Source organism: Humulus lupulus, chromosome 2 (genome assembly GCF_963169125.1).
Source record: "Humulus lupulus chromosome 2, drHumLupu1.1, whole genome shotgun sequence".
NCBI classification, from domain to species: domain Eukaryota; kingdom Viridiplantae; phylum Streptophyta; class Magnoliopsida; order Rosales; family Cannabaceae; genus Humulus; species Humulus lupulus.
The window spans coordinates 276721871-276740839 of NC_084794.1; the positions used below are offsets into that span (position 1 = coordinate 276721871).

The 18969-nt window shown below is 38.8% G+C and overlaps 1 non-coding gene across 1 annotated transcript; it reads left to right on the top strand.

Annotated features, from left to right (window-relative positions):
• Positions 1–18491: 18491 nt before the first annotated feature.
• LOC133820802 (small nucleolar RNA R71) lies at positions 18492–18598 on the top strand. Its single transcript, XR_009887201.1, has one exon. It is a non-coding gene; the product is annotated as a small nucleolar RNA R71 (small nucleolar RNA).
• Positions 18599–18969: the final 371 nt, after the last annotated feature.

Consider the following 18969-nt stretch of genomic DNA (forward strand, 5'->3'; position numbering starts at 1 on the left):
TGGTCGTGGCAGCCATGCAGGCCAAACATGTACGCGCCGCTTCACGTTCTCCGTACTCATGGTTGGTCAATCTTCCCCCTGCCCTTACCTGCACCATAAAGCACCCGTGAGCTGAAGCCAAGCAAGAAAACTCACACAAGCAATTAACATATGCATATTGATCATTTCAACATATAATCAGACCACCAACAGGCTAAACACATACGGCCATGCTGTCCCAGGTGTTTACCAGGCCCTGAGTTCGCGGTCCACTCCGTGAGGTTATCCCAGGTATCCTATTGGGTCTCGCCATGTTAATAGCTTACCAAGTTAATTCACCAGGTATCCTATAGGGTCTCACCAGTAGGAAACCAATATAATTCACCAAGTTAAGAGCTTACCTTTGCTTGATTAAGTCTATGAGCTAATCTCCTAAGCTCCAAGCTTCAATCCCCCAAAATCTCAGCTTTAAATCCTTAATCTTTGGTTAGATTTCACCAAAATGCACTAAGCTTCTAAGAGAGAAAAGAGAACCAAGAGATAGAGAGAGAAAACGTCGGTTTCCTAAAGTTCTGAACACTTCCTCCCTTTTGCTTTATTTAACATAAGTCTTTAAGGTTACCTCAAAGGCTCGGGGTGCCAAAAACGTCCCCGAGGGCAAAATGGTAAATTTCCCCAATATTCCCTCCTAAACATCCTAACTTCAATTATATCTCCAAATATCTATTTCCATAAATTGATAACCCCATTAAACATCTAACGCCCGAAATACCCCTCGATTCGCCCCGAGTCGGGTATTCGACCCCGTTGTGACTTTCTAGCTAACCGCTCCCTAGGACTGTTTCGGATCGTGCAACATAGATATATCACCAATATATCACAATTATTACAATTATCACATTTATGCCATCAATGGCCTAAAATTACAAACATACCCCTAATAACCAAACGAGGCCCACACAGATATATCACCAGTATATCACAATTATTACAATTATCACATTTACGCCCTCAACGGCCTAAAATTACAAACATGCCCCTAATAACCAAACGGGGCCCACATGCATATTTAATTCACCTAAACATGCATCTTTAATCACATATTCATAAAAATTCACATATTATAATAACAAATCACTTATTGCCCTCCAGGCACACTAATCAAGGCCCTAAGCCTTATTAGTAAATTTGGGTCGCTAAAACTATCCCCTCCATACAGAAATTTCGTCCTCAAATTACCTAAATAACTTGGGATACCGCTCCCGCATCACTGATTCAAGTTCCCATGTCGCCTCCTCAACCTTGTTGTTCCTCCACAACACTTTCACCAAGGCGATGGTCTTGCTCCGCAAGAATTTATCCTTCTGGTCAAGAATCTGAACCGGCTTCTCCTCATATGTTAAATCAGGACCCAAATATCTCCTCTCACCCTTTTCATCTCAATGGATAGGTGATATGCACTTCCTCCCATAAAGCATCTCATACGGAGCCACTCCGATAGTCGTCTTATAACTGTTGTTGTACGAGAACTCAATCAAAGGTAGATAATTACTCCAAGATCCCTCAAACTCTAGAACACAGGCTCATAGCATGTCCTCTAGTATCTGAATCGTCTTCTCAGACTGTCCATCTGTCTGAGGATGATAAGCGGTACTAAACCGTAACTGTCCATCTGTCTGAGGATGTCCTCCCATTTCCACTCTGAGATGTCTAGAGGCTGTAATAGCTCTACTGGTCTCTGATGCTCAGCCTTGACTTGCTGACATGTCAAGCACTTAGCCACATATTCTGCCACGTCCCTCTTCATCCCAGGCCACCAGTACAACGATCTCACATCCTAATACATCTTCGTGGTGCCTGGATGCAAAGAGTAAGGAGAAGTATGAGATTCATCCAGAATCTCTCGTCTAGTAACAGTGTCCATCAAAACACAGATTTGACCCTTGTATCTCAACAAGCCCATATCTCACACTATATAGTCCCTAGACACTTCGGCTAGGACGTCATCTCTGATCTTTGTCAGTTGTGGATCACCCAACTGACCTTCCTTTATTCTCTCTAATAGCGACTGTAAAGTGATGTTGGCTAACTGGACCACCAACAACTCTATACTAGCTCTGGTCATATCCTCTGCAAATTCTCTGAATATCAATCTCGCACTAAAAATTTGTCCCGAACCCTTTCAGCTTAAGGCATCTACCACTACGTTGGCCTTCCCTGGGTGATACAGGATTTCACAATCATAATCCTTCACCAACTCCAGCCAATGCCTCTATCTCATGTCCATGTCTTTCTGTGTGAAAAAGTACTTCAGGCTCTTATGATCAGTGTATATCTCATACTTCTCCCAATAAAGGTAATGTCTCCATACCTTTAATGCAAAGACCCTACTGTCAGCTCTAAATCATGAGTGGGGTTTCTCTACTCATACTCTTTCAACTGGCGTGATGCATAGGCAATCACCTTCCCTGACTACATAAGAACACAACCCAAACCCTGATGTGAGGTATCACAATAAATCACAAACTTCTCCTGATTTGCCGGAAGACTCAAAACTGAATCTGTAATCAATCTCTGCTTCAATTCCTGGAAGTTGTTCTCACACTTGTCTCACCACACAAAATTTTGACTCGTGCGCGTCCGTTCAGTCAATGAAGTAGCAATCCTTGAGAACTCTTCCACGAAACGCTTGTAATAACCTGCCAATCCAAGGAAGCTCCTAATCTCTAAGGCATTCCTTGTCCTTGGCCAATCTCTGACTGCCTCAATCTTGGATGGGTCCACCTTGATCCCCTTCTTATTGAAAATATGACCAAGGAAAGTTACCTGAGGTAACCAGAACTCACATTTCTTGAACTTAGCAAATAGTCTATGCTCCATCAGTCTCTGTAGAACCAACCTCAGATGTTTCTCATGATCTGACTCTGACTGAGAATAAATAAGAATCTCTTCGATAAAGATGATCACAAACCGGTCCAAGTAATCCTTGAACACCATGTTCATCAGATCCATAAAAGTAGCTGGGGCATTAGGAAACGCAAAGGACATGACTAAGAACTCATAATGCTCATATCTGGTATGAAAAGCAATCTTCGATATATCTCCCTTCTTGATCCTCAGCTGATGATAACCAGATCGAAGATCTATCTTTGAGAATACCATCTTACCCTCCAATTGATCAAATAAGTCATCTATCCTTGGCAGAGGATATCTGTTCTTAATTGTTAATTTATTCAGTTCTTTATAGTCAATACACATCCTCAGATAACCATCTTTCTTCTTTACAAACAAGACTGGTGCCCCCCTGTAACGCCCTGGTTAGCCAAGACCGCTACACTGTGTATTTTAAATGGTGCTTAACTCGCTAAACGAGTCATTAGGCCATAAACGTGCATCTAAATGTGATTAATGGTCTAGGGTTAAAAATTATAGTTAAAAGGAATGGATGTTTCATTAAAACATTAAACTGTATATGGGATCACATAATAAACGTTTACAAAGTTGTTTACAGTTCCAAAATGGTCATTACAATTCAAAAGTTACAACCCATCGACCTAAGCGACAAAAATAGGGTTTAACCCTAGTTCCTCTAAGAAACCTTGGTCGTGGTGGTCAAGCAACCACAAATGTACACGTCGCCTGGAACGTCCAAATTCCCTAATGTGACTTAGTGCCTGGATTAGGGGGCCAGGAGGGTCATAATTAATTCAATATGCGATTATGTGATTATATCCATGATTATGTGAGTTATATTGTTATATGATGATAATTTCATGCATGTGTGCCTACTTCTAATTAGAAGGGCATTTTCGTAATTTTGGTCCGTTGGGGGCCATGTTTGTATATTTATGTGCATGTATGTGATATATGGGTGAGACCACATTATTATGTGGATATGTTTGAGCTATTCGGCATAAGACGATCCTAGGAAGCAAATTAGCGATTTTGTCATAATCGGGTCAATTACCGAGATATTGGGTAATGGGAGTGATTATTTGATGATAAATTGGGAGTTAGTGAGATCAGGAGGGAATTCTGAGAATTTTGACTATTTTACCCTTGGGGCATTTTTGGGACCTCGAGCATTAGGATTTACTTGAGGTTACTTAAGCTTGAAGTAACCTGTTAGAAAGAAAATATGTTCAAAACATTTTCTCTCTTTCTCTTGTTATTCCTTTTTAATGTTCATCGCATTTTCGAAGGAAACTTGAGTTTTAGGACTCGGATTCAAGCGAGGATCAAGTTATAGTGATTATAGGGAAGATTAGAAGCTTAATAACCGAATGATTTAGCGATAAATGACTCAATCAGAGGTAATCCAATCTCTAAGTTTTGAGTTTTCGAGTTTCTAAGTTTTGAATTGGATTCTATGTGTTGATGAGTTTTTGAAGTGTTTGAAGCTTGGGTTTTTATGGTTTTGGGCCACTGTGATGTTTGGGAACTTTGTTTTTGGGATTTGGATATGTTTGGATAGGGTTATGGAGTGATTTAAAATGGGGAAAATGGAGGTTTTTGGCTGAGTTCCAGTCGGGCCGCAGCCCTATTCTTGGGCGTCGTGGCCCAAGATTAACGAAGAAGAAAGGCGAGACTGATGGGCGTTAAGGTCGCGACGCCTGGGAGGCGGACCACAGCACGAGGTGCAGGTTGAATGGGGTTGGAGCCTCTGTTTGGTGGTGGGCCATGGCTCAGGGGTGTGGGGCTGCGACGCTAAAGGGAAGATTTGGCCAAAGTTGTGTTTTAATTTTGGGAACTCAAACCTAAGGCCTCAAGATCATTTCTACTACCCGATTTAGTAGGATTCGACGTCCCAAAGGCTAGGACTTGGTCTGGGAATCTTTTATTAGTCATTTTATTGATGGAATTTCATATTTGGTTATGATTTGGTGACCGCTAAGGGCCTAAGGACAGGATCGTTCTCAAGAGTCGTTCTTTATTTTTTTTACACTCAAGTCTGAGGTAAGAAAAACTGTACCCAATATGTGACATACATGATTATTGATGAAGCATGTTGAGTGCTCTATATATATGGACATTGGTTGCATTGTAAATGCCAGACAATATTGCTTACTTGTGAATGGCAATGACTTATTAGTTAGAAATGGCAATGGTGTTAGTACTGGTCGTGAAGCTTTGACTTATCAGTCATGATCGGCAATAGTACTGAGCGCTGGTCGTATGGAATTGACTTATGAGTCAAGAGCGGCAGTACCGTATTTAACACGGGCTGAAATGATTAGATGTAATCAACATGAGCATTAAATGCTTGACCGACCTATTGGTCGAAGAAAAATAAAGCGCTTGGCTAGTCTATGACTAATTACTTGGAGCTAGGGCCAAAAAGGTTCAGGTGACTTAATAGTCACATGGCTTAGGGCACAAGACCCCAGAGAGACTTATTAGTCATCTGTTCAGGGCACAGGACCCCAGAAAGACTTATTAGTCATCTGTTCAGGGTGCAAGACCCCAGAGTGACTTACTAGTCATCTATTTAGGGCGCTGGTCCCCAGAATGACTTAATAGTCAACAATCCAGGGCGCAGGACCCCAGAATGATTTCATGATCATTTATTTATTTATATTGTATACATGCAGTAATAAGATTTCTTGCTCAGCCTTGGCTCACGGGTGTTAAGTGGTGCAGGTAAAGGGAAAGAAAAGCTTACCCAGCCATGAGTGGGGAGCTTAGGTGGCGACGTGTACATATGCGGCCGCTTGACCACCATGGCCAAGGTGTTTCTCAAGGGAACTAGGGTTTAACCCTATTTTTTCCGCTTAGGTCGGCGGATTGTAACTTATGAACTGTAATGACCATTTTGGATTGTAAAAAACTTTGTAAACACTCTTATGGGACCCCATGTACAATTTAGTGTTTTTAATAAAATATATCAATTCCTTTTGACCGAGATTTTCACCATTTTCCTTTAATAATACTTAGATGCACGTTTATGGCCTAAAGACTCATTTAGCAAGTTAAGCACTATTTAAAGTACACAGTGTGACAGTCTTGGCTAACCAGGGCATTACATCGCCACCTAAGCTCTCCAACTCATGGCTGGTCCAGCTTTCATTTTCCTATACCTGCACTACATAGCACCCGTGAGCCAAGTCCCAACAAGAAAACTTAATACAAGTGCATGAACAATATATAAAGATTCAGATGTATATCTATCATACCCAGCAATAATAACCTACTCATGTATTCATACAAGTACCAATAAATAATTATAGAATCATTCTGGGGCTCGCAGCCCTAATCAGATGACCAGAGAGTCAACCTAGGGCATTTTTCCCTGAATAGATGACCATAGAGTCCACCTGGGGCCCTTTGCTCTAGCTATATGACCATAGGGTCAACCTGGGTCCTTTGCCCTAGCTCTGAGTAACTAGCCATAGAGCTAGGCAAGTGCTTTAGTTTTCTACGACCATTTGGTCGAACGAGCATGTATTGCTCTCCTAATTAGATCTAATCATATCGACCAGCACTCGATGTGCTATTTCCACCCTTGACTCATAAGTCAATGCTTTACAACTAGTGCTCAGCGCTACTGCCGTCCTTGACTCCCAAGGAATTCCAAGAATTTTTGTTAGAAGTTCGTTCCAATCCTAAACTCTCTGATAAGTCAATGTTTTTCTCAAGTATATAATGCAAACAAGCATTCATCATGTAGCAAATATCCATATATAGAGCACTCAACATGCTTCATCAATAATCACAAGCATAATCATAATCATGGGCATTTACAGGGGCCAATCCCAATCAAAACCATATTCAGCATTCGGGCCAAGCCCTAATCATGTATGTCACATAATGGGTGCAGTTTTCTTACCTCAGGTCTGAGTGTAAAATATATTAAGAACAACCCTCGAGCACAATCCTATCCCGAGACCTAGCGGTAACCTAGTCACAACCATAAATAGTGCCTCAATGAGCTTAAATTTCAAAACCCAATCCCGGGACCAATCTCGTGCTCTCATCCCTCGAGCCCTCAGGCCAAATCCCAAAAAGTACAAAAATCAAATTCTGAAAAACCGTATAGCACTACCTATTGGGCGCTACAGCACTCGTCAGAGACTTAACCGCCATTAGACTAGCGCTGTAGTGCTACCTACCTAGCGCTACAGCGCTGATGGCAGCCACCCAAAGTTCTAGGTTCTCTTCATGTTCTTGGAGTCTTAAACCTCAAAAATTGATCCTAAACCTCAACCAAACCCACAACTGAACCCAAAAACTAGTTCTACACATCTTAGACATCAAAACCAAATCAAAACTTCCCAAAAACCTCACTGATTTCCCAAAACTAGCATCAAATTAAAAACTCAATAAAAACTGTAAAACAGAGGAAAAAAAACTCAAGATTAAGCTTAGAGAATCATTACCTCAAGAACTAAAGAGTTTCCTAGTAATCCCCCAAGCAATTCCCTGGCTTCAACTCCTTAAATCCAAGCTTTTTCTCAAAGAAATCCACTGAGAAATAGAGAGAAAGAGAGAAGTGTTGCTCTGTTCTAAATGTTTCCCCTGCTTTCTAAAATGGCTGAGTATATCTAACCTTTAGGAAAGGAAATGACCAATTACCCCTTAGTCAAGCCTAGGTCCTCTAATGCCCTCAAGGGCATAGTGGTCATTCGTCTTTCACCTCGCTAATCATAATAAACGCCTTACAATTTCCATTACTCTTAATATCCCCAAATAATTTCCCATTACCTGCTCAATCCGGGAAATGTACTAAGTACCAAATTACCCCTAGGCTCACCCCAAGCCCAGTATTTAACCCCGTTATGACTAAATCGCTAACTTGCTTCCTAGGATCGCCTTGTGCCAAGTATCTCAAATATGTCCACATAATAACGTGGTCTCATCAAATATCACAAATATATAATCATATATATAAATATACCCCTAACTGGTCAAAATTACGAAAATTCCCTTCAAATAAGAAATGGGCCCACATGCATGCAAATACCACATATAATAAAATAACTCACATAATCATGCATATAATCACATAATAACACATCAAACCAATTATTTCCCTCCTGGCGCCTTAATCCAGGCACTAAGCCATATTAGGAAATTTGGGACATTACAACCCCATGGTGAGAAACTGAGTCTGATAAAACCCAAGTCTATTAGCTCCTGCAGCTTTACCTTTAATTCTTTTAATTATGATGGGGTCATTCTGTAAGGTGCCCTAGACACTGGCTCTGCCCCTGGTGCCAGTTCAATCTCAAATTCAATCTCTCTGTGTGGCAGCAGCCCTGGTAAATCCTCTGGAAACACATCCAAAAACTCACAGACCAATATGGTCTCCTTTGGTCCCACGGGCATGACCTGAGTGGTATCTACCACACTGGCTAAGAATCCTATGCAACCACCTTGCAGTAGATCTCTAGCCCTCAAAACAGATATCATAGGTACACGAGGTCCATGCACAATGCCAACAAATACAAAAGGATCCTCACCTCAGGCTCAAAGATTACCATCTTTCTTCTGCAATCTATGGTCGCCCCATACTTCACTAACTATTCCATACCCAAAATCATGTCAAAGTCGATCATAACCAACTCTATCAAATCAATTGACAACTCTCTACCCTTCACTATCACTGGCAGTGATCTGACCCATCTCTTGCATACTACTAACTCCTTAGTGGGAAATAAGTTATCGAACCCCACAACATAATAATCACATGGTCTACACAATATATCAATAATTCTACTAGCAACAAAAGAATGTGTAGCACCAAAATCAATCAAAACAGTATAAGAGGTTCCAGCACTAAAAAGCTAACATGTGACTACTGAGGGATAAGCCTCAGCTTCTGCCTGTGTCAATGCGAACACTCGAGTTGGGGCTGAGATGTCCGCCTTTCTTGTCTCTTCCTTTCTTGCCCTCGGGTTCTTCAAGTGCCCCACTATCCTGCATAAAAAGCAGGCATTTTCCCAACACTCCCCAATATGGCACCTCTTACATTTAGCGCACTCAAGAAAAGTCCTCCAGCCTTTGCTGCCGCCCTGTCAGCCTATTGAAATACCACATGGTCTCCTGTCAGAGCCTGGAGTTGAAAAAGGCATGAGGAGCCTTCCTTTTCTGATCACTGGGGCGTCCGCCCCTACCTGAACCCATATATGGAGATCCCACCCTTCTAGTGTCTCTCCTAGCCATGGTATCATGCTAGATCTTATTCTCTGCGCTCCAACTATGAACGCCTTCTCAACAACTTGTGCATAAGAAGTCACCCCTGGCATAGTGGTAATGTGAACATCCCAGGCAATCATAGGCTATAGCCCCTGGAGAAACCTCTCCCTTCTGGTCCCATCAGTGGGCACCAGTTCCCTAGCAAACTTTGCCAATCTATCAAACTTCAAAGCATATTCAGTCGCTGACAAGTTACCCTGAAGTAGCCAGCTGAATTCTTCAGCCTTTGCTGCCCTGATGACATCATTGTAGGACTTTTCATTAAACAAAGTTTGAAACTCTTCCCAATCCAAGACATTAACATTTCTGGTCTAGGATATCACTTCCCACCAAATTCGGGCCTCCTCCCGAAACATATACGTGGCACATGCCACTCTCTCATTAGCGACCACCCTCATAAATTCTAGGATGGTGGTAACCATACTCATCCACTGTTTGGCCTTAGCCGGATCTACACTACCCTCAAAGACTGGAGGGTGTTGTTTCCAGAACCTTTCATAAAGAGGTTCTCGTTTATTCCCAGCCTCTGGCGGCTGCTCAACTATTGGCACCGTCACAGGCGATGCCTCTGATAAAATGTTCCCTGTAGGAAACTGTTGTTGTCTCAGGAGGCAGACTTCTTCTTCCTGCCTCAATACCATGGCTTGCAAATCAGCAAGCAACTGCTACTAGTTCTCAGGAGCTGGCTGAGGGGTTTTACCCTGGTCATTATTTTGACCCTGTCTATCATACTAGCCCTGATCTACCTGGCCAGCTAAAGATTCAATCTGCCTTGGAAGCATACTTCCAAGCTTGTACCTTGCTGCAATAATCAATTCGGTCAGTTAGGTAGTGATAACTAAACCTCTTGCTGCCTCACAGTCCAAGGTTAAGTAGATAATCATTCACAATCAATAATCATGCTAACAAGCATGTCGATTCATGTTCATAACAATTAACAATGGTAATAAGCATTTTCTCGCATACATGTATCTATAACAGTGCTAATGAGTGTGTCCTGACCTACATGTCCATATAATAGCACTAATAAGTGATTCATTTGCATTCACAAGCAATATGAGTGCTAATAAGCACAATCTTGTTCATCATGCAGCAGTCAAGGGCTAGGCCCTATCAGTATATCTCAAGATACCTAATAAGGCATGCAAATAAAGCATTTATATCATATTTAAGCAGTTAAGCACATAGGCACATAAATAGTTACCGAACCCTGAGTCGAGCTTGTCTTTAGTAGCGAGTGTACATGCCCAGCCTATCTACAGGAACCCTTAACCTTGGCAAGCTCTGAAACCAAGTTGTAACGCCCTAGTTAGCCAAGACTGGTACACTATGTATTATAAATAATGGTTAACCCGCTAAATGAGTCATTAAGCCATAAACGTGCATCTAAATGTGATTATTGTTCCAGGGTTAAAAACTTCGGTTAAAAGGAATGGGTGTTTTAATAAAACATTAGACTGTACATGGGTCCCATAATAAATGTCTACAAAGTAGTTTACAGTTCCAAAATGGTCATTACAACTCAAAAGTTACAATCTGCTGACCTAAGCGGTAAAAATAGTTCCTCTAAGAAACCTTGGTCGTGGTGGTCAAACGGCCGCATATGTATACGTCGCCACCTAAGCTCTCCAACTCATGGCTGGTCCAGCTTTTCTTTTCCTTTACCTGCACCACATAGCACTCATGAGCCAAGACTCAGCAAGAAAACTTAATACAAGTGCGTGAACAATATATATATATTCAGATGTATATCTAGCATACCCAATAGTAATAACCTACTCATGCATGCATACAAGTACCAATAAATGATTATAGAATCATTCTGGGGCTCACAGCCCTAATCAAATGACCATAGAGTCAACCTGGGGCCTTTTGCCCTGAATAGATGACCATAGAGTCAACCTGGGGCCCTTTGCCCTAGCTATGTGATCATAAGGTCAACCTGGGTCCTTTGCCCTAGCTCTGAGTAACTAGCCATAGAGCTAGTCAAGCGCTTTAGTTTTCTACGACCATTGGGTCGAACGAGCGTGTAATGCTCTCCTGATTAGATCTAATCATATCGACTAGCGCTCGACGCGCTATTTCCACCCCTGACTCATAGGTCAATGCTTTATGACCAGCGTTATTTGTTATATTATTTTATAATATAATGTAATATTATATTATATTATAATATAATGTTTTAGATTAAATAAATGTGACAAAGAGTGTCACATATTGTAACATATAATAGAGATTTACAATATTTAGATATATGAGATATATCCAAATAATGTAACATATTTGGTGTTACAAATTTGTAACTTCCAAATATTACCCTTTATTGTGTAAATTTGTTGTTACACAATATTGAGATGAATTTCATAAAGCCATATGTGATATGGCTGTTAGAGATATGATTTTAACTCCAATAATGTGTTTTGGGAGTTACAAAATCATTTGGGAGGGTTTGGAGCCGTTTGGAAAAGCAGCATATTTTTTAGTGCTGAAAATGGTCGGTGGCCGCGGCTTGTGGGGCAAAGGGGCTAAAAACTAACCATTTTTTTTCTTCAGTTTTTTCAATCTTTGTTGAACGGCTCAAAAAACCTAAATAACTCCCAAATCTCATTTTTAATTCCATATTAATCCAATTAAACATTGGTAACAACCATAGGGGTTGGTGGAATTTGAAATTCAAATGGTGTCTCTAAACTCTATAAATAGGAGTCTATAGCTCACTTGTAAGACACAACATTTATATCCATTAGAGCACTTGGCTAGAAACACCTTGAGGCTTGATAATTCCAGAAAACATTTCCTATAATCTGTGAGAGATCCCTTAGTGCTTGAGTTAGGGGAAATAAGCTTTTGGACAAAGGTTTCAAACCTTGTTCAAGCTGGTGATCCCCAACACTCTTCACTTTGGTAGTGTGAGTGAGAGTTGTTTATCTTTTGTTTCTTGTTCCTTTCTTTCATTCTATTGCTTTTCATGTTTATATTGTTCTTCTCTATTTACTTGTATTTTTTGTTCAAGAGTTGTAATCTTTTCTTTTCTTTTGTTTCAAACACTTTACTTTATTTGTAACCTTTTGCTTAGAGTTGTATTTTACTATTCTCTTCTTCTTCATCATCTTCTTCATTTAATTTGTTTATTTGTAATTTTCAGTTATAGAGTTGTACCTCTTTTTAATCAATCATTATTTATTTGTAATATATTGCATAGAGTTGTAATTTATTATTATTTCCATTGAGGCAAAATACACATTTTCCTAACATTCAAAAGCTTATCCCTTTTTTGTTTCAATGGAAGGGGAGACCATAAAGATCATGAACCAAGATCTAGTGAGGTTGGATAAGTTTGATGGATCCAATTTCACTAGGTGGCAAGACAAGGTGAAATTCATTTTGACAACACTCAAGATAGCCTACATCCTTGAGTCATCCTTGGCACCTCTAGCCGAGCCATCTGACAAAGACACTCCCGAGGAGGTGGAGAAAAGAAGGAAGAGAGAAGAGGACAACCTTATTTGTAGGGGTCATATCATTAATGCAATATCCAATAGGCTCTATGACCTCTACACCGAGACCAAATCGTCCAAGGAGATATGGGATGCACTTGAGAAAAAGTTTAAGGCGGAAGAGGAAGGTACCAAAATTTTTTTGATATCTCAATACTTCGATTTCAAATTTTTTGGTGATAAACCTATTCTTCCTCAAATTCATGAATTGCAAATAATTGTTAACAAATTGAAAGTGTTAAAGATTGAGCTTCCCGAGGCCTTTCAAGTTGGTGCTATAGTGGCTAAATTACCACCAACTTGGAAGAACAATAGAAAAAGAATCATTCATAAAAATGAGAATTATTCTTTGGAGGAGATCCAAAAGCATATTCGAATCGAAGAGGAATCGATATGTAGAGATAAACTTGTGGAGGGGTCTAATGGAGAGACTTCCAAAGCAAATGCGGTGTCACAACCAAAACATCCCAAAAACAAAGGGAAAAAGGGTAATGACAAACCTTTGGGTCCAAAAACCAACCCAAACAAGTTTAAGGGCGAGAAAGGTCCTTGCTTTGTGTGTGGGAAAAAGGGTCACTATGCTAGAGAGTGTAGACATATAAAAGACCAACAAGGACCTAAGGTGAACGCAACTCAAGAGGAAAACATAGTTGTTACCCTTAGTGAGTTGAATGCGGTCCAAGGCAAGGTGAAAGGATGGTGGTATGATACTTGTGCCACCGTCCATGTCACCTATGACAAATCATTGTTCAAGACCTTTGAAGAGTCAAAGGGCAACCATGAGATACAAATGGGCAATGAGGACAAATCCAAAGTACTTGGCAAAGGTACTATTGAAGTCTACTTCACTTCTGGCAAGAAAGTTACATTAGTGAATGTACTTTATGTTCCCGAAATGAGTAGAAACTTGGTAAGTGGTGATTTGCTTGGCAAGCCCGGCATTAAAGCCATGTTTGAGTCCAGTAAACTTATACTTACCAAATCAAATGTTTTCTTGGGAAAATGATACTCTTGTGAGGGAATGGTTAAATTGTGCACCAATGATATAACTTTCAATGTTATCAATAAAAATGCTAATTCCGCCTATATTGTTGAGTATGATTCTTTATTGTTGTGGCATCTTAGACTATCGCATATAGGTTTTTCAACTATGAAAAGAGTAGTAAAATGTGGTATGATTACATGCAATATTAAAAACTATGGTAAATGTGAAACATGTGTTAAGGCAAAAATGATTAAGAAATCATTTCCTAGTGTAGAAAGATCATCTAACTTACTAGATTTAATCCATAGTGATCTTTGTTAATTAAATGGTGTTTTAACTAGAGGTGGTAAAATGTATTTTCTTACTTTTATAGATGATTTTAGTAGATATACATATGTGTTCCATTTAAAGCATAAAGATGAAACTTTTGATGCTTTTAAATTGTATAAATTAGAAGTTGAAAATCAACTAAATAAAAAGATTAAGGTGCTAAGAAGTGATAGAGGAGAAGAGTACTTCTCTAATGAATTCAATACATTTTGTGAAGAAAATGGTATAATTCATGAGTGCACTACACCTTAACACAATGGTGTTGCCGAAAGGAAAAATAGGACTTATCTAGAGATGATAAATTCTATGTTGGTGTTTTCTAAGTTGAACTTCAACTTATGGGGTGAAGCGCTTTTAACCGTTTGTCACATTCTTAATCGAATACCGATGAAGAAAAATGAGATATCTCCATATGAGTTATGGAAAGGAAGAAAACCCAACATAGGGTACTTCAAAGTGTGGGGGCGCCTTGCATATTGCAAGAAAAACGAACCTAATAGAACAAAGTTAGGTTCAAGAGTCATAAAGTGTGCTTTTGTTGGTTATGCCAACAATAGTAAAGCTTATAGACTATTAGACTTAGAGTCTAATGTTGTGATTGAATCTAGAGAAGTTGAATTTTTTGAGAATATGTTATGTGACAACAATTCTCAAGCTTCAACATCTCTAAAGGAGAATTTATTATATGAGAACAATTCTCAAGCTTCTACATCCGATGTTGATTCTCAAGAGGAGAATTCTCAAAAGGATGTAAAGCAACCCTTTGAACCTAGAAGAAGTCAAAGGCTTAAAAATCATAAAAGTCTAGTAGTGTATGAGATAGATTCTCAACGAATTTCATTCTACATGGTAGAAGGAAATAAAGAGGAAGTCATTAGAAAAATTCCTATTGTACTTCTCGTTGAGAATGATCCTAAGATTTATAAAGAAGCTATGCAATCGAGAGATAGTGCATTTTGGAAAGAAGCCATCAATGATGAGATGGATTCCATTCTTTCCAATAACACTTAGGAATTGGTAGACCTCCCACCGGGGTCTAAGCCAATTGGGTGTAAGTGGGTATTTAGGAGAAAATACCACATTAACGGCACTATCCAAACCTTTAAAGCTAGATTAGTAGCTAAAGGGTTTAGGCAAAAAGAGGGTATCGATTATTTCGATACCTATGCGCCTGTTGCAAGAACAACTTCTATAAGAATTTTGTTCGCTTTAGCTTCTATACACAACTTGTGTGTTCATCAAATGGATGTCAAAACGGCATTCCTTAATGGTGACCTCAATGAGGAGGTCTATATGGAACAACCCGAAGGGTTTGTCCTACCAAAATATGAACATAAAGTTTGTAGACTTGTAAAATCCTTATATGGATTGACACAAGCTCCTAAGCAATGGCATGAGAAATTTGATCAAGCCATCATGTCTAATGGGTTTAGACATAACAATGGAGACAAGTGTTTGTATTCCAAAACTTGTAAAGGATATGTGATCATTGTTTGCTTATATGTGGATGACATGCTTATTCTAAGTAATAGCATGAAAGGGATAGAAAAAACGAAGAGGTTTCTATCATCAACCTTCAAGATGAAAGATCTTGGAGAAGCTGACACCATACTTGGTATCAAAGTAAAGAAACATAGTGGGGGTTTTGCATTAGGGCAAACCCACTATGTTGAGAAAGTATTGAACAAATTTAACCATCTCAAGGTTAAAGATGCCAATACTCCATTCGATCATATTTTAAAGCTAGAGAAGAATGAAGGAAGAGCGGTGGCTCAATTGGAGTACGCTAGTGCTATAGGGAGTCTAATGTACGTTGCCCAGTGTACTAGACCTGATATAGCATTTGCGGTAAGTAAACTTAGTAGGTTTACAAGTAATCCAAATGTGGATCACTGGAAGGCAATTGGAAGAGTCCTAGGTTATCTCGAGAAAACCAAAGGACTAAGCCTTCACTACTCCAAATTTCCTTCGATATTAGAAGGATATACAGATGCAAGTTGGATATCCAATCTTGGGGACAACTTGTCCACAATTGGTTGGGTATTTACACTTGGTGGAGGTGCAATTTCTTGGGGTTCCAAGAAACAAACCTGTATATCTCATTCCACTATGGAAGCAGAGTTCATAGCTCTAGCTGCTACCGGAAAAGAGGCTGAATGGTTAATGGATCTGTTGATAAAGATTCCCCTAATCAAAGAGAATGTATCTACTATGTCGATACATTGTGATAAACAAGCGACATTGGCTAGAGCATACATCGGAGTGTATAATGGGAAGTCTAGACACATTAGTCTAAGACATGGATATGTACGAGAATTGATTCAAAGAGGAGTCATCTCAATATCCTATGTGAGAACAAGTGAATATCTGGCAGATCCTTTCACTAAGCCACTAACGAGGGATTTAGTGGTTGTATCATCTCGAGGGATGGGACTTAAACTCCCTAAAGAGATTCATGATTGATGGTACCCTATCTTAACACTAGTTATTCAACTGGTGTTAGGTTCAATAAGTAATAACAAGTCAATCAAGTGAATATTAGTTGTACTCAAAACAAATCCCATCTGAGATATTGAGTACTTGTGTGTTACCAAGTGGAGGGTTAAAACCGAAAGGTTTTTTAATAGAATTCAGTCTTGTAAAGACAATATTTTTGGTAACAAAATACTGTAAGAATTCTACCTATGTGGACCTAGGGGTGGTGCCGCCTCTCATGAGAATTGGGAGTATTCTCAAGAACGTCCATGAATGGAAAGTGCACATGGCCATTAACGGTGCAAAGCGAGACATAGAGGTCTCAAGTGAACATCACAAAGGTGTGTGTGTTATCACCGATTTGTTATCATGAAAAGATGGTTCAATGCCTAGTGCAACCAAATTTTTGACAAATTTTGTGATAATTACACTATAGTAAAGTTCAAGTTGAAAAATATTTTGCTTTATGCACTAATGCAATGACTTCTATAAGAGAGAGTTCTTATTTAATCAAGTGGGGGATATGTTATATTTTAAAATATAATGATTGATTGAATAAGTGTTACAATAGATAACTATTTAATCTAGTGGGAGAATGTTATATTATTTTATAATATAATGTTTTAGATTAAATAAATGTGACAAAGAGTGTCACATATTGTAACATATAATATAGAGTTACAATATTTAGATATATGAGATATATCCAAATAATGTAACATATTTGGTGTTACAAATTTGTAACTTCCAAATATTACCCTTTATTGTGTAAATTTGTTGTTACACAATATTGAGATGAATTTCATAAAGCCATATGTGATATGGCTGTTAGAGATATGATTTAAACCCCAATAATGTGTTTTGGGAGTTACAAAATCATTTGGGAGGGTTTGGAACCATTTGGAAAAATAACAAATTTTTAAGTGCTGAAAATGGTCGGTGGCCGCGGCCACTGAATGTTGGTGGCCGCGGCTTGTGGGACAGAGGCTAGTGGTCGCTGCCACTAATGTCTCTGGCTGCGGCCACAGGCTTAAAACTGACCATTTTTTCAGTTTTTTCAATCTTTGTTGAACGGCTCAAAAAACCTAAATAACTCCCAAATCTCATTTTTAATTCCATATTAATCCAATTAAACATTGGTAACAACCATGGGGGTTGGTGGAATTTGAAATTCAAAGGGTGTCTCTAAACTTTATAAATAGGAGTCTATAGCTCACTTGTAAGACACAACATTTATATCCATTAGAGCAATTGGCTAGAAACACCTTGAGGCTTGATAATTCCATAAAGCATTTCCTATAATCTGTGAGAGATCCCTTAGTGCTTGAGTTAGGGGAAATAAGCTTTTGGACAAAGGTTTCAAATCTTGTTCAAGTTGGTGATCCCCAACACTCTTCACTTTGGTAGTGTGAGTGAGAGTTGTTTATCTTTTGTTTCTTGTTCCTTTCTTTCATTCTATTGCTTTTCATGTTTATATTGTTCTTCTCTATTTACTTGTATTTTTTGTTCAAGAGTTGTAATCTTTTCTTTTTTTTTTGTTTCAAACACTTTACTTTATTTGTAACATTTTGCTTAGAGTTGTATTTTACTATTCTCTTCTTCATCATCTTCTTCATTTTATTTGTTTATTTGTAATTTTCAGTTATAGAGTTGTAACTCTTTTTAATCAATCATTATTTATTTGTAATATATTGCATAGAGTTGTAATTTATTATTATTTCCATTGAGGCAAAATACACATTTTCCTAACACTATTGTCGTCATTGACTGATAAGTCAATGCTTTTCTCAAGTATATAATCCAACCAAGCACTCATCATATAACAAATATCCATATATAGAGCACTCAACATGCTTCATCAATAATCACAGGCATAATCATAATCATGCGCATTTACAGGGGCCAATGCCCAATCATATGCTTCATTAGCACTTTTTCTCATAAACGCTCCTCCCGATGCTGCATCTATAATTGTCCTTGTATTTCCCCCCAAACCATTGTAAAATGTATGAACCAACAGCCACTTCTCTATTCCATGATGTAGGCATTTCCTTTGTAACTCTATAAAACGTTCTCATGCATCATATAAAGACTCCCCATCCAGCTGATGGAAGTTATTAATCTCTCATCTAATTCGGGTTGACTTCGCAGGAGGAAAATATTTACCAAGGAATTTTTGAGCCAAGTCCTCCCCAGCAACGACGCCAAAATCTTGATCGTGAAAATATGATACGTAAGTGCACACAATCAATTCAAGTAATATCAATAGTAAATAGAGTATCGTTCCCACAAAGATTATTAACCAATTACCAATAATTGTTCTTTAATTTTTATTTGGCAAACAAAATTTAGATGAATAAATCGAATTATAAAATTTTAAATAACTATGAACAAAAATAACTAATCAAAAGATGACAATCAATAATAAAAAGACCTAGGGTATTAAATTCATCAACTTTTCATTCTACTAATTTTATTAATCAGTTCTAAATTTCTTTATTCCTATTC